The sequence below is a fragment of the Nothoprocta perdicaria genome, unplaced genomic scaffold (genome assembly GCF_003342845.1).
Source record: "Nothoprocta perdicaria isolate Ctin4 unplaced genomic scaffold, notPer1 scaffold_40, whole genome shotgun sequence".
NCBI lineage: Eukaryota > Metazoa > Chordata > Aves > Tinamiformes > Tinamidae > Nothoprocta > Nothoprocta perdicaria.
In genome coordinates this window covers 1459048-1471657 of record NW_020455644.1, presented here as the reverse complement: position 1 = coordinate 1471657, position 12610 = coordinate 1459048, and the positions used below count along the sequence as shown (strand labels likewise).

The window sequence follows — 12610 nt, the reverse complement described above, 5'->3', positions numbered from 1 at the left end:
CTGGTGGTAAGATCTTATGTGCCATCTTTCATGGGTAATGTTTTCTTACATCTCCGTTTTCCTCAGAGTCTCTATCCTATCCTGATGGATAATGATCTATCTCCAGTTAATCACTTCTCTGAGGCCAGTTTGACGTCCTAAGGACACCTATTTTTTGACATGTAAGTTCTAATAATATGTTCTAAGTCATCCTCAGGGCTCCCATCCAACAGCCTTCTGCTCTCAGCAAGGCTTCTTAGGAGACTCCAAAAAATGTTTGAGAGGTGAGTTTGTACCTATTAAGGATCATGCTTTACCTCGCCTCCTTCAGTGTATTTAAGGGTTAAAAACTAAAGTAAAAACGTAATCCCAGAAAATCAATGTGCTTCCCTGAACGTTTGCCTTTCCTTGAGGAGCTGTCAGACAAAGAATCCCTGACAACAGTGATGCTGTTGCATACTGCATCTGCATTTCAAGATGCTGATCTTGGCCAGTGTCAGCTCTGTGGAGGATCATTCTTGAAATCCTCCTTCCTCTTAGCAAATACTTACCCTGCTCTTGCTTGATCTGGGCCTCCTAGYGGCTTTAAGTAACCAGATACATTTAGTTAACTAGCCCTATAGCTGCTGTTTTTGCTCCTTTTAACTGAAATAAAAGTGCTGAAGACATGAAGATATGTGTCCAGGCTCCACAATACCAGATAATTTTGTTCATATATCGAATATGCTTCTGGGCACCTCCACAAATATACTAAACTTTACTGTGCTATAAATGACACAGTTACCTTTGGACAATAAATATCTATTGCTGTGGGCACAGAGAGGGAGGCTGGATGACAGCACCTCTAGGGAGCATATCTGAGGTAGATGGAGTATCTATCTATGGAATATACCTTAGACTTGTATATACTCAGGTCCGCCAGAAAATGTCATGCTAGTCTAGATTATTAATGGTGCTTTTCCACCAGAATTCCTTTGACAAGGATTTTGTTTGAATTGTCATCAGGGCTCAAAATATAGAAAAAAAAAAAAAAGGGGAAAAAAAAAAAAAAAAAAAAAAAAGGTAAAATCCTTCCAAAGATTAGTGGAAAAATGATGGAACATTTGGAGTACCAGCAATTACTAGAGCACTGGGAGATGAGGCTTACATGTGCATGGTAATATGGAAAATACATTCATGGTAGACAAGATTACTTGATTTAGCATTCTGATGTTTCTTGCTCTTTGCTTATGAAGTAGGTGCCACTATTGCCAGTATCTCTTGGGGAAGACTGGAAGATAATGCTGGTGCCCTGGCAGAAATGTTGTGTTAGCTCAGATTCATACAGATCAAAACTGTGAGGTAGCCAGGTGTCTGAGGAAGACATCAATTCTTAATAATTTCTCTAGGAAAGGATGGCTGAAGTGTGCGCAGCCCAATCATTCCCTGGTGATGCCATCAAGTGCTAAAAGCACCCATTTCTGCAGGAGCAATTTTTTAGAGAGGCAGAAGTGTTTTAAATGTGTACATCCAGTAAGTAGTAATACTGCTTAGCGCGGGGTTTTGCCATTTCCATTCACAAGGGATCTGGGAATATTTCCCATTAGCAGCAATCTTCTCACAACAGCAGAGCTGCTATTTGATGCTGAAACTGCTATGACAGGTACTTAAAAATATAAATAGAATCGTGCTTCATAAATGTGGAAATATCACATGGTTGAATGCATGGAAGTGCTGAAGTGGGAAAAATTCCTTTTACTCTATAATTATCAGTGTGCTAATATTACATTAAATGCAGTAATGTCCTCTGGAAGTGGCAGGCCTTGCTAAATCCAAGAATGAAGCACTTGTGGCAAGCATTATGGAATTTAAATGATCATTATGATTTAATGACCAAATTTGTTCTCCCTATACATACAATAGTGGTGTAGATCACTATCAAGGCTGTATCTGTATGCATACCCAATGCACTTAGTCATTGGGGCAATGCAGGAGCTTCCTAGCTAGTCTCTGTGCAGATGAGGCAATGGATTGACTTGAGACAAGGTGATTGACTGATCCCCTACCTGCCTCAGAGCAAAGCAACTGACTGATTGCTACAGCTTTGCAGGTGGGAATTTCAAACCGTCTCCTGCTGTGCCTAGATTAATTGATCATCACTATTTGTATGCTTCACTGTGTTGATTAAATCATTTGGCAGAGAATCCGGAGCAGTTCCATGAATACCACTGGCATTTCCTGCTGTAGATGAAGGATTTGACCAGACTGCATAAAGGTAATTTTAAATAGACAGAATAAGATGCTTCTACAGCTGTAGAAATATTCTTAAAGATTTCAAGTCTCAACTGGGCAATTCCCTGTGCACTCTAAACTAACTTGACCTACTTTGAGCAAGGAATTGGGMTAGATAACCTCTATAGGACCCTTCCAAGCTAAATTATTTTCTATTTCTGTAGTTATATGTAGGACATTCTTTTGGACATAGCATAATAGATAGTAGTGAGATATTTTGTGCATCATTTAAAATAATCAATATAAATGGATAGTACCTGTGCTGGAATGGTCATATAGAACTGCAGGCCAGCTGACTTATGAGAAATCACCAGAACAGGAGGTTGTGGTATCTCACCCGATCCAACTGAAAGCACTGTTGCTGCAAGGACTCTCGCAATGCAAGTCTGCCATCTGGACGCTCATTCAGATAGCAACTGATCATCCTCCTTGAGTGATTTACTCCCCTCCACTGTTACCTTATGGGAAAGATTCTGATACACTAGTTTTTTGACAAATTCTCTATCTGTGCAGCAGTCTCCCATGTCCTTGTAACACCCGAATGCATTATTGGATATGTTGGGAGACACCAGAGTCTACATAGGACTTTTCTGTGCCTACCGTGTTATGCCTCTTGTTCTGCTTTGCGTAGGAGCACAAGAAAGGAGGGGTCTTGAGCATCAATAAATCCTGTGTGCTCCTCTCCTGTTAATAAATAGAATCAATTCAAATTCCTCTTTGTGAGACAGRGAATGGAGGAGTTGGGCAGTTGGTCAGTTCCAAGTGGTTTTCTTGTGGGTTGAATTTCTTCACCACCAAGATGCTTCTTTCACTATATTCTTTGCAATGGAATACCAATGAGTTTTCTTTATTAGAAAGAGATATAGGACTATCAGATATTGCTGACAGTTAAAAATTAAAAAATAAAGTTCAGTTTGCTTTCTAACATTTGAAGTAAACCTTTGACATAGCAAAAAGCCTATTTTCTTTTTTTTTGTTTAGAGGGGGTTAGCAGTGGGGGTTTTGTTTGGAGGGGGTAGCAGTGGTTGCATGTGGGTACCCAGAGAGTTGATGCAGGACCCATTTTGCTGTGCCTTCGATTTCCTTCTTATGGTGTGGCTGGCAGTATCAATACSTCCTTCCTGGTCCCTTATCCTTCCACCCAGCCACACGATCTTGTAGACTCCAGATCTTCAACAACCTTTCCTCCTTTTCCAAAATGTCCTTTTAACTCCAACTCACGCTATGCACCTTCACCTGCTTGTACTCCCACTATGACTTATCTCCACTGCTCTCGTCTTCTATTCCTACCAGCATCAATATCCATCAATTTCTTACCTCAACCATTTTCTCCTTGTCAGTTTTGCTAYCACGCAGCTGTGCTGTTCCTCTGTTTCTTGTTTTTGCAACAATTGTTCAGATTTTAGAAATGTTTAAAAGAAAAAAATATTTACTTCTCTTTTACATTTCCTTGTCTTCCTTGTAGTCTGGATACCACATTAGAGTACATCTCTGTGTTGAGATAAAGACTGTAATTAGTATTTCTGTGTGCTGAAAGAAATACCTCAAGAGACCAACAACAGAATTTATTTCCTGTCATACACAGACACATATACAACTATGATGTGTTACAAGATGTTCTGAATATTTCCTGCTAAAAAGACTGATGTCACATTCTTGCAACGCAGAATCATATTTCTTGGGAGTTATAGACAGATTATGCCAATGAAACTCTGGAGCCGAGAGTATCTTTATATCATTCTTGTGCAGTCTTCCCATTCCAGAGATCATAGCAATTTTTTCTCTTGAAATCCCAGTAATGCACCATTTTCAGTTATGGTGTCATTTCATGCAGTCTTGAGAGAGTGATAGACTTTTATTTTTGAAATACATTGTATAGAGTGCAAAGGTGTTATTTCCTATTTATAAAATAATATTTTTAGCTTTGGGAAAAWTTAATTTCTGTTTAATCTTCTGCTTCATACCTCTACTGATACTGAAAATCATTATCGAATGTCATTTGATGTGTTACCTCAAGCAGTGAATTACCCAAGCCAACTGAACAACAACAAACAGAATGAAAGCCAATCTCTGCCTTCAGATCTGTGTAATTTCACTGATATCAGTGCTACTAAACTTATCTATGCTCAACTTGAATTCAACCCAAAACTTTATTTAGTTGATTAGCAGGCTCTAGATTTACGTTTTCTGAGTCTGTTCCAATGCTGACTGAAATCAGTGGTAGGCTTTTGACCTCAGGTGGTATTAAATTAAGTCTTAATTCTTGGAGGTAAAATAAAGGTTAAAGGGTTTTTTTCCTGTGAAATGAGGAATACTGGGTGGTGGAGCAGGTTATGGTCCAGCCCTTCATGCTTCGTTGGATGAAGATATTTTCCCTGAATCTGGAGCAGTCATATAGGAGTGGTAAATCTGGAATTGCRTCCTTTGGCCAAATTTTGTGTTTGCTTTTTCCTTTGCAATTGGATTTTTTTTTTCCAGCTTCTAACCAATTCTAGCCTGTGTGATTGCTTCTTGTACAAAAGATGTTATCAATTTCTGATTATTCTTTTTACTTTTCTCAGAAACTTTCCTAGCTCCAATATAACTTCTCTGAGATAAGGAGATTAAAACTGCATGAAGTTTTCAAGATGTGGGCAAACCATGGATTCATAAGGTTGTACTATAATTTTGTCTATTCTGCGGTCTAATTTTCTTACTAATGATTTTTTTTTTTTTTTTTTTTTTTTTTTTGTGCTACTGAGCACTAAGCTGTTATTTTCATGGAACAAGCGCACTCCTGGTTATTAATGCTGAGCTCACAGCCCATCATTTAAGATTCGACATTAGAACTATTTTTGTCCTCTGTTCATCACTTCGTATTTATCCATATGAAAAAACACTGTGATCTGCACAATTACTCAGTCTCATATGTCCTCAAATTCATCACAGTCAGCATGTTAATGCATATGGTGACCAGAGCAGGTTCCAGTACTGGTGACTGAGGTACCCCTTTGGTTTCTTTCCTCCTTCTTTTTGACCRACTAATTGATACATCTCAGTACTCAGGTGTTAAGGGCAATTTTAAGCACATTTTGCACCATTGCTAGTAATTAAGCTATTTCATTATCAGGTTCTGCTGGATGAACAAAATCTASTTCTGGAAATTTGCTACTGTCCATTTTTGTCAAGGATGAAGTCTTGTCTTTTTTACAGTCATTTCAGTTTCATAAAGATTCTGTGATGAGTCCCCCCACAAAGAGTTTAAGAATAAGAATAGTGTCCATTTCTTCTCTTTTATGCATTGATACAAATCAACTATTTCCCAGTCTCCGTTTCATATATTGGTAAGATGCAATCTATGTCATGATGTATCTACAGGGCAATTTAAACACTCAGCAGGACACACTGTTTCAGATACTGTGGAAATATGGATCATTCTCTTCTGCTGTTTTTACAGGAGTAGGGTTTGTAGAATTCAGGTCTTTATATATCCATTCCATTTTTTTTTAACAATTCAGAAAATCCTAATATTCCTTTGAAAGTGCAAGCAATATTATTCAGCCTCTTCCCATTTCACTAGGATTCTTGCYGTTTAAATAGATTACCATGAAGTGATATTGGCACTTGCCATAGCAATTGTGTGGTGTACAACTCTCTCCATCAGCTGAGCAGGGGTAATTAAATTGAAAACCTGGCTGCATTAGTCTAATCCAATACTACCTCAAATTTTACAATCAGTTATACATCATATCATCTCATCTCATATCATATGTCAAATCAATACCTGTTTTCAGTAGAAAAATGTGCAAGTTGTGCTGRATATACGATTAATGAATTATTTTTCAGTATGGCATTTTGTACTATAAGTAATAATTACAGTTGTTTTCATCTGGAGTGATTACAGCTCAGTGAGGCTAGTTAGATAATTGCTCAAGAAAACAGACCTCAGCTTTGAGAAGAAAACATATGGAATATAAATTCCGTACATGTGGTAGGAAAAAAATCCACTTCCAACAGAAAGAAAAAGTGATGAAAACAGGTTAACAGAAAGACTTATTTATGTAAGATTCCAGACGCAAAGAAATATGTTTCCTATGTGGAAAAAAAAAAAAAAAACTTTTGAAACTTTCAGTCTTTGTTTTGGTCAATATGATGCCGCGAACTCCTTAAAATGACACAAGGGAAGGTGGCATAAACACAGCACTGTTATTACTAATGCATCATGTCTCCAGAGAGTGCTCAGAGGGAGCAAAGTGCTATGTATTTGGTAAGGTATGCGTGCAGTGAATGCATTTTATGATGCATTATGAAACATCATGAAAATGTGTTTTGAAACTATCTTGGAGTGGTTCTGATTTCCAGGAAAGCCTTTTAAAACAGAAAGATGTCTTAATTCAAGAATATGCTAAACTATAAATTCAGGAAGGAAGTATTTTGCACTTGATACTTGAGAGTGCAATTCCATAAAGCAAGGGAGTATATTAATTATTAGAGATGTGTTGTTAAAGGAATCCCTATTATAAAACCTTCCTTCTTATAGGAATAAGGAACAAGGAAACATGAGGAAAAGGAGATATTGAACAAAAGAGAGAAAGGAAGCTCCAAGTGGTGTCGCCCAGCTTCTTACCCTAGATTAAAAGACGATCTTCTATTTCATTCTTTGAATCTGCTATCTTGAATTTAAGCCATCAAACTTTTACAACACTAATAAATTAGCTCCTCAAGAAAGCCTTGTTTGCCTTTTAGAATTCAGCCCGTTAAAATGGCCACTTTAACTAAAGTGGACACTTTAACTAAAAGTGTCCACAAAGCTTGTTTAAAAACAAACAAACAAATGAGATATTTGCTTTTTTTTTCTTTTTCCCTCCCCCAAACTGCCTTGAAATAAAATCACAGCTAAGGCACAATGTGAGAATGTGAGAACATGGCTGTTTCTTCTACCTGTTTCTTCTACCAGATGAGGATCATTTTGCAAGGAAAAAAGAAGAAAAACAACCCTCTTTTGGGAAGGTCCATTAATAGCTGTGTAAAAATGAAATAGTTGACACACAGACACATTAGTATATTTTACTGCAAATTTTAGTACCTACTGTGTGCATAACAGGGCTGTGAAATCCATTCTTCAGCCAGACCTTGCAAGTGCCGAGGTGGCTGTTTTAGCAGAGCTCTCTGTAAACTCCTATATGGGCCCAGTGGAGGTCTGACTGAGTCTGGTCTGCAGCTGATGAAACACCATTTCCTCAAGCTGCTTTGCTGTGTGATCTCCAGTAATAATATTCGTGTTTGTGCCGAGCCTTTTAAACCACAGAATCTGCTATTTCTTTATATGGAGATAATTTCTACCTGCACTGAAACACAAAAATGGAAGTTTGAGATGTATTTTCAGTATTTTGAGTTCCTAGGGAAATTACTGATAGAATTAGCCTGTATATATCCAACTTCCARTAAATTAAGAGTACCTTCTCATATATATTTATTGCAACTACGTTGTGTCTTTATAGAACACAGTATCTAATGCTTGGCTTGGTACAGAGAAGGCAGATTAAGTCTAACTACCATAGTATTCTTCATTGGCTGAGCTACATCCTTACAGGGATTGTAATTTTGGCAGTGATGGCAACAGTAATTCCTCTAGTAAATCATAATGCACTCCCTAAATAGAAGAAGCTTTGCAATTTCCTCAATGAAAGGAAAAATAATTTTGCAGGATCAGTGAAGATAGCAATAATTGCTATAAGGCCTATTGCAATTTATGCAAAAGAACTACAGTTTCTCATGATAGAATATGAAAAGGAAGATAGCATGAAAATGGAGTCCATAATAAACATAAACCTAGCACAATTTAAAAGAAGTACTCTATATTGCTAAAAAAAAATAAAAGAATGCAGAAGTGAAGTGACTGCTTCAGAAGCAAAAAAGGCACTTCCTCGTGACAATAAAATCAATAATATTTTTCAAAATTCATTTAGACCTAAAGTGGCATCTCAACACCAAGAGATTTAAAATGTTCCAATAATTGCTTCTAACTGTGTTTGGTAAGTATCCTGTTGTCTACTTTCTTACTTTGAAGACAGCATGAAAGTGCACCAGAAATATTGCAAAATATTGAAAATCATTAAAAATAGTGATAATTTTGACAAAATTAACATTTGTAAGGTACTGTGTAAATATTGCTTTGGGGAGATAAAACTATCTACAAATTAATAATATGTGATAATAAATATTATTTACATGAATCTCCCAGACATATACTGCGTAATACAAAACACATATGGCTCATGTTATTGTATTGAATGTGCATAATGAAAATTTAAATACTTTTCTCTCTTTTATTAAGTGCTTTTTAGAATTACAAGATAGATTTCATTTTGTCAGCCTTGGAAGCATGGAAAATCTGAGGAACGTCTCTGTAAGGTGATTGTCACTATCCCTGCAAATGAAGAAATCTGAAAAGGTTGGTTTTCCATTAGAAGTTTGCTTTTGTATTTTAAGCTGCAGTTATACACTTGGCTAGGACAGGGATGATAAAAAGACATTTTGAATAACTGAACGCTTTGTTCTCTTACTCTTCTTCCACAATGTTAATTTTTATGAAGTCCTAAAATTATAGTGATCTAGGCTTGTATTTGTTTCAGCAACTTTTTTTTTTCTGAAAATAATTTTGATGTTTCGAGAAGGATGAAAACTTATATAAAGATCTAGCTGCAAATTCATTATATGCAGAATTATGTGATATTCATTAGTCTGTATGTAAACCTGTATTCTAGAATAGACTCAAATTCTGCCTTCCCACCATAGTTCTCTCATATGTGTGGAATTTATTTTTTGCGATCAAATCTTAATGCAGTGATAGAAAAGATATTTTTATTTTGTGAACAAATTTGGACTTTTCATAGTCACATATTAATTCTCTTAATGAAAAGCTCAAAATCATAGGTAATGTCATTTGCACATGTAAAGAGTTTAATTAATGGATTCAAATGGAATAAAACTGGTAAATACATTTTTTAATGACAAATTAAGTTTTATGACGATTGAATTTTTTGGAGTGAGGGACCTAAGTGAGAAGTGTATTTTTGAAGAACTTGACATGTTATGAAAAACAGTGTTTCCCTAAACATCCCTTAAAGTATCATCCTTTATTTTTCTGATGGTCTCTGATTTTAGGGAGAAGATGCAGACCGGTGATCCTGGAGTTCCTGTGTTGGAGGAAGCAGCTGGCTTTCCTAGCAGCATTCAGCAGCATCCTGGTCACACAGACTTTTCTACACATTTCAGCTTTGACAGGTAAATGAGAATTGCTATGCTTGTATGATAGTCCTGATGGATTTTACAGGCAAATCTAAGAAGGTCAAGTATGTGGTTTCAAGGAAAGCCCATTTTCCATTCTGCCCATTCCTGAAACGTTTATATGCCCAAAGTGAAAGCTTATAAGCGAGACAATATAATTTTTACATCAAGCCATCTCAGTGAGCATGTCAATCAAAAGAAGCTCTGAAAACACTCTGTAGGATGTACAAATCAACTGAAGCTTTACTGAAAAAAGGTCTGTACACCAGCTTGGGTAACAGCTGTCCAGAGATTGTCTKTGATAGTGATGGGAATTATGAATACATTTGCATTATTTGCCTTTTGTATTTTTAAAACTAAATCTCCCAGAGAGATGCCATACTGACAAATTGGTCTAGATMGCAGCACACTGTGGCAGGTCGGTGAAGCTCTAATAGGCATTCGTAAGGATAGTTAGCCAAGGAGCAATCTACAGATTTTGTGCATGATAAACAGGCTTAATTGTATATACAAAAGAGGTTAGGAATGGTCTAATTTGTTTATCTCTGAGGAGCAGCTTCTTATGAAACATTGTATAAAGGCTGAGCATGCAGTTGGTGCTGCAGTGTTGGGCAGTGGAGAAATCGATGTTAAAGAAGTATTTTTATTACAGTGTACACACATCTAAGGGAGAAAACACCAGAGGTGAATTGTATCTCTAATCTATCAAGGAAGGACATGTAAAAAATGCTGGTATTAAACTAACAATCAGTTAATTTGAACTAAAAACCAATACTTATGTTGTTCTTGGTGGGAGTGATTGAAACAAGTTATTGGGAGAAGTGATGGATTCTCCATCTATCAATGCCTCACAGAGCCAGCATGTACTTGAAAAWAWATATATATATATTTTTGCCAAGTACAAGTTATTCAAGGGTAGTTTGAAGGGCACTAGCTGATGGTCTGAAAATCCCTTCTAGATTCAAACTCACTGCCACATGTACTTAAGGTGAGATAGAAAATACAATGGATGCGACAGGTTTGTTTTGCAAACTAAATGAAAGAAGACAAACAATAAGGACCACTGCAGCCTGAGAGAAGTAAGGCTCCTGTGCTTGAAACAAATAAGYTGTGGGATGTGAATAAATACCTCATGCTCCTACAGCTACCGGAGGCTGTACAGACTTTTCTTGTGATGCTCTAAGGAACACATACTSTACTCATGAGATCCCTCTTAGCTTAAATATACTTCAATTCAGATACCATATGCATAAATCAGTTCGGATACACAAACCTGCATCATGAAAACAGCTGGAGTACTAATTGCAAGAAATGCTTTCCAAATTAGATATGGAAATTAGAAAGGTGGTAACATGTTATAGTAGCATTTGTGCAATTATAGTACAAAAGATATATGTGGCAGGCACTTGATCTTCATATGCCTATATTTCTTGTCAGTTCTCTAATTTTTCAATTCYTAAGCCCCTGACAAGGATGCTACATGCTTACTTGTGCAGGAAACATCTTGCTGCTGTATCATAGAGAAGAACACATTCCTGATCTTGAGGGCTCAGCCCGCAAAAATCCTCTGCAGAGGATTTTCAACATCTTCACCTGGGGGAAAAGGCTGATTTTTAGACATGCGTTTACATCCACACAGCCTAGCTATCCATTTTGGGAAACAATAGTGGTAGAGTTTCTGGCATGAATTGTTTTTTCTGCCCTTAGAGGCAGGCAGCAAAGGTTTATTTGAGTGGTTGCCTCCCTGGAATGGGAAAATGTGAACCGTGTCTAGCTGCAGTGCTGTGCTATTTTTTTGTCAAGGAACTTCTGCTATAGGATAAACAGGAGAGAGGGGACAAGACTCAACTGTCTGATTCAGAAGTCTGGAATCTCCAAAGTCTGTGCAAAGGTTTTAATCCAGCAATAACATGTGTTTTTCGTTTGTCTCTTTTGGGGGGCTGTTAAACCTTTATATGCAATTTAACTTGCRGCATATGCTCCCAAAATCATGTGGCCTTGCTCCTTTACCAAACAGGAGTCCTCATCGTCATTATCTGGCAAAAGTTCAGATCCTTGTCATTTCCTGGGCACTACCATTACATCAGTGTTATCAATGGAAGAGCAAAGGCTTCTCTGAGCTGCTGTGGATTCATCATCACCATAAAATCCTATTGATTCTCCATATCTGGAATATAGTTTTTTAGCTCTGAGTTTAAACTGGAAGTACTAAAGCACACTTTCAGTGCGGTTTGCCTTGAAATTGGGTCAATTTCAGATAATATTCACAAATAGGTCCATAATTTGGATTCTTTGTTTGAATCTTCTGTTTCAGAGTGTTTCAGTCTTAAAAATTAATTTTGGTCCATAGTGAACAGACATTTTGTAACAAGTACTTTTCAAATGGAAGTTAGATACTTTTATTTTCTCTAGTTATTCAACAAATGAGATTTCTTATTAAAGCATTTTATTCTATTCTGTCCCTAAATGAAATTCCAAGCTGTGCCTATGGGGCTATTTGTGCCACCAGACTGTTGTACCCAGGGAGTATGGATTGGTAATTGTATGAAATGTCTATTTTAAAAGAAAAGAAAAAATTATAAATAGCTAGAATTAGGAACTGATTCTAGTTATGGAGTGTTATAAGCTCAAATCTTTGAACAGTGAATTTTTGTAAGGTTTGTTAGCTCTTTGAAAACCTAGTCACAGGTTTGGGTTGAGTTCGTACTCAAGTGCAAAGCAAGCGAAATACCACATTTCTTATGATCTCAACCTCAAATAAAGCATTGCAGTATCAACCRTCTTAAGATCTACATTTGTTCAGAATTGGATCCCAAGTCATATAGATCTCTCAGAATCAAGCCTGWTCAGCTGTGTGTAACTCAGAAGGAACTATTAAGGTGCAAAATACAAACTTCACATCCATTTTTGAAAAAAAAAAATCAAAATCAAAAAATACTGTTGTATGCTTACTTACCTCTTTTCAGGAACCAGGCAAGCGTATGTCCATTTAGCTTTATAGTCATCTGACTGCAAATCTCTGCATAGCACAAGCCAGAGCCAGAACAGAACTTCCCTGCTCATTGAACCTTAGACTGACACAAGGAACAAA

At 36.9% G+C, this 12610-nt stretch overlaps 1 long non-coding RNA gene across 1 annotated transcript; it reads left to right on the top strand.

Moving 5' to 3' along the window:
• Positions 1-2176: 2176 nt before the first annotated feature.
• LOC112952649 lies at positions 2177-11899 on the top strand. The gene is made up of 5 exons (XR_003250445.1): positions 2177-2233; positions 4812-4903; positions 8567-8683; positions 9397-9516; positions 11537-11899. It is a non-coding gene; the product is annotated as an uncharacterized LOC112952649 (long non-coding RNA).
• The last annotated feature ends 711 nt before the right edge of the window (positions 11900-12610 follow it).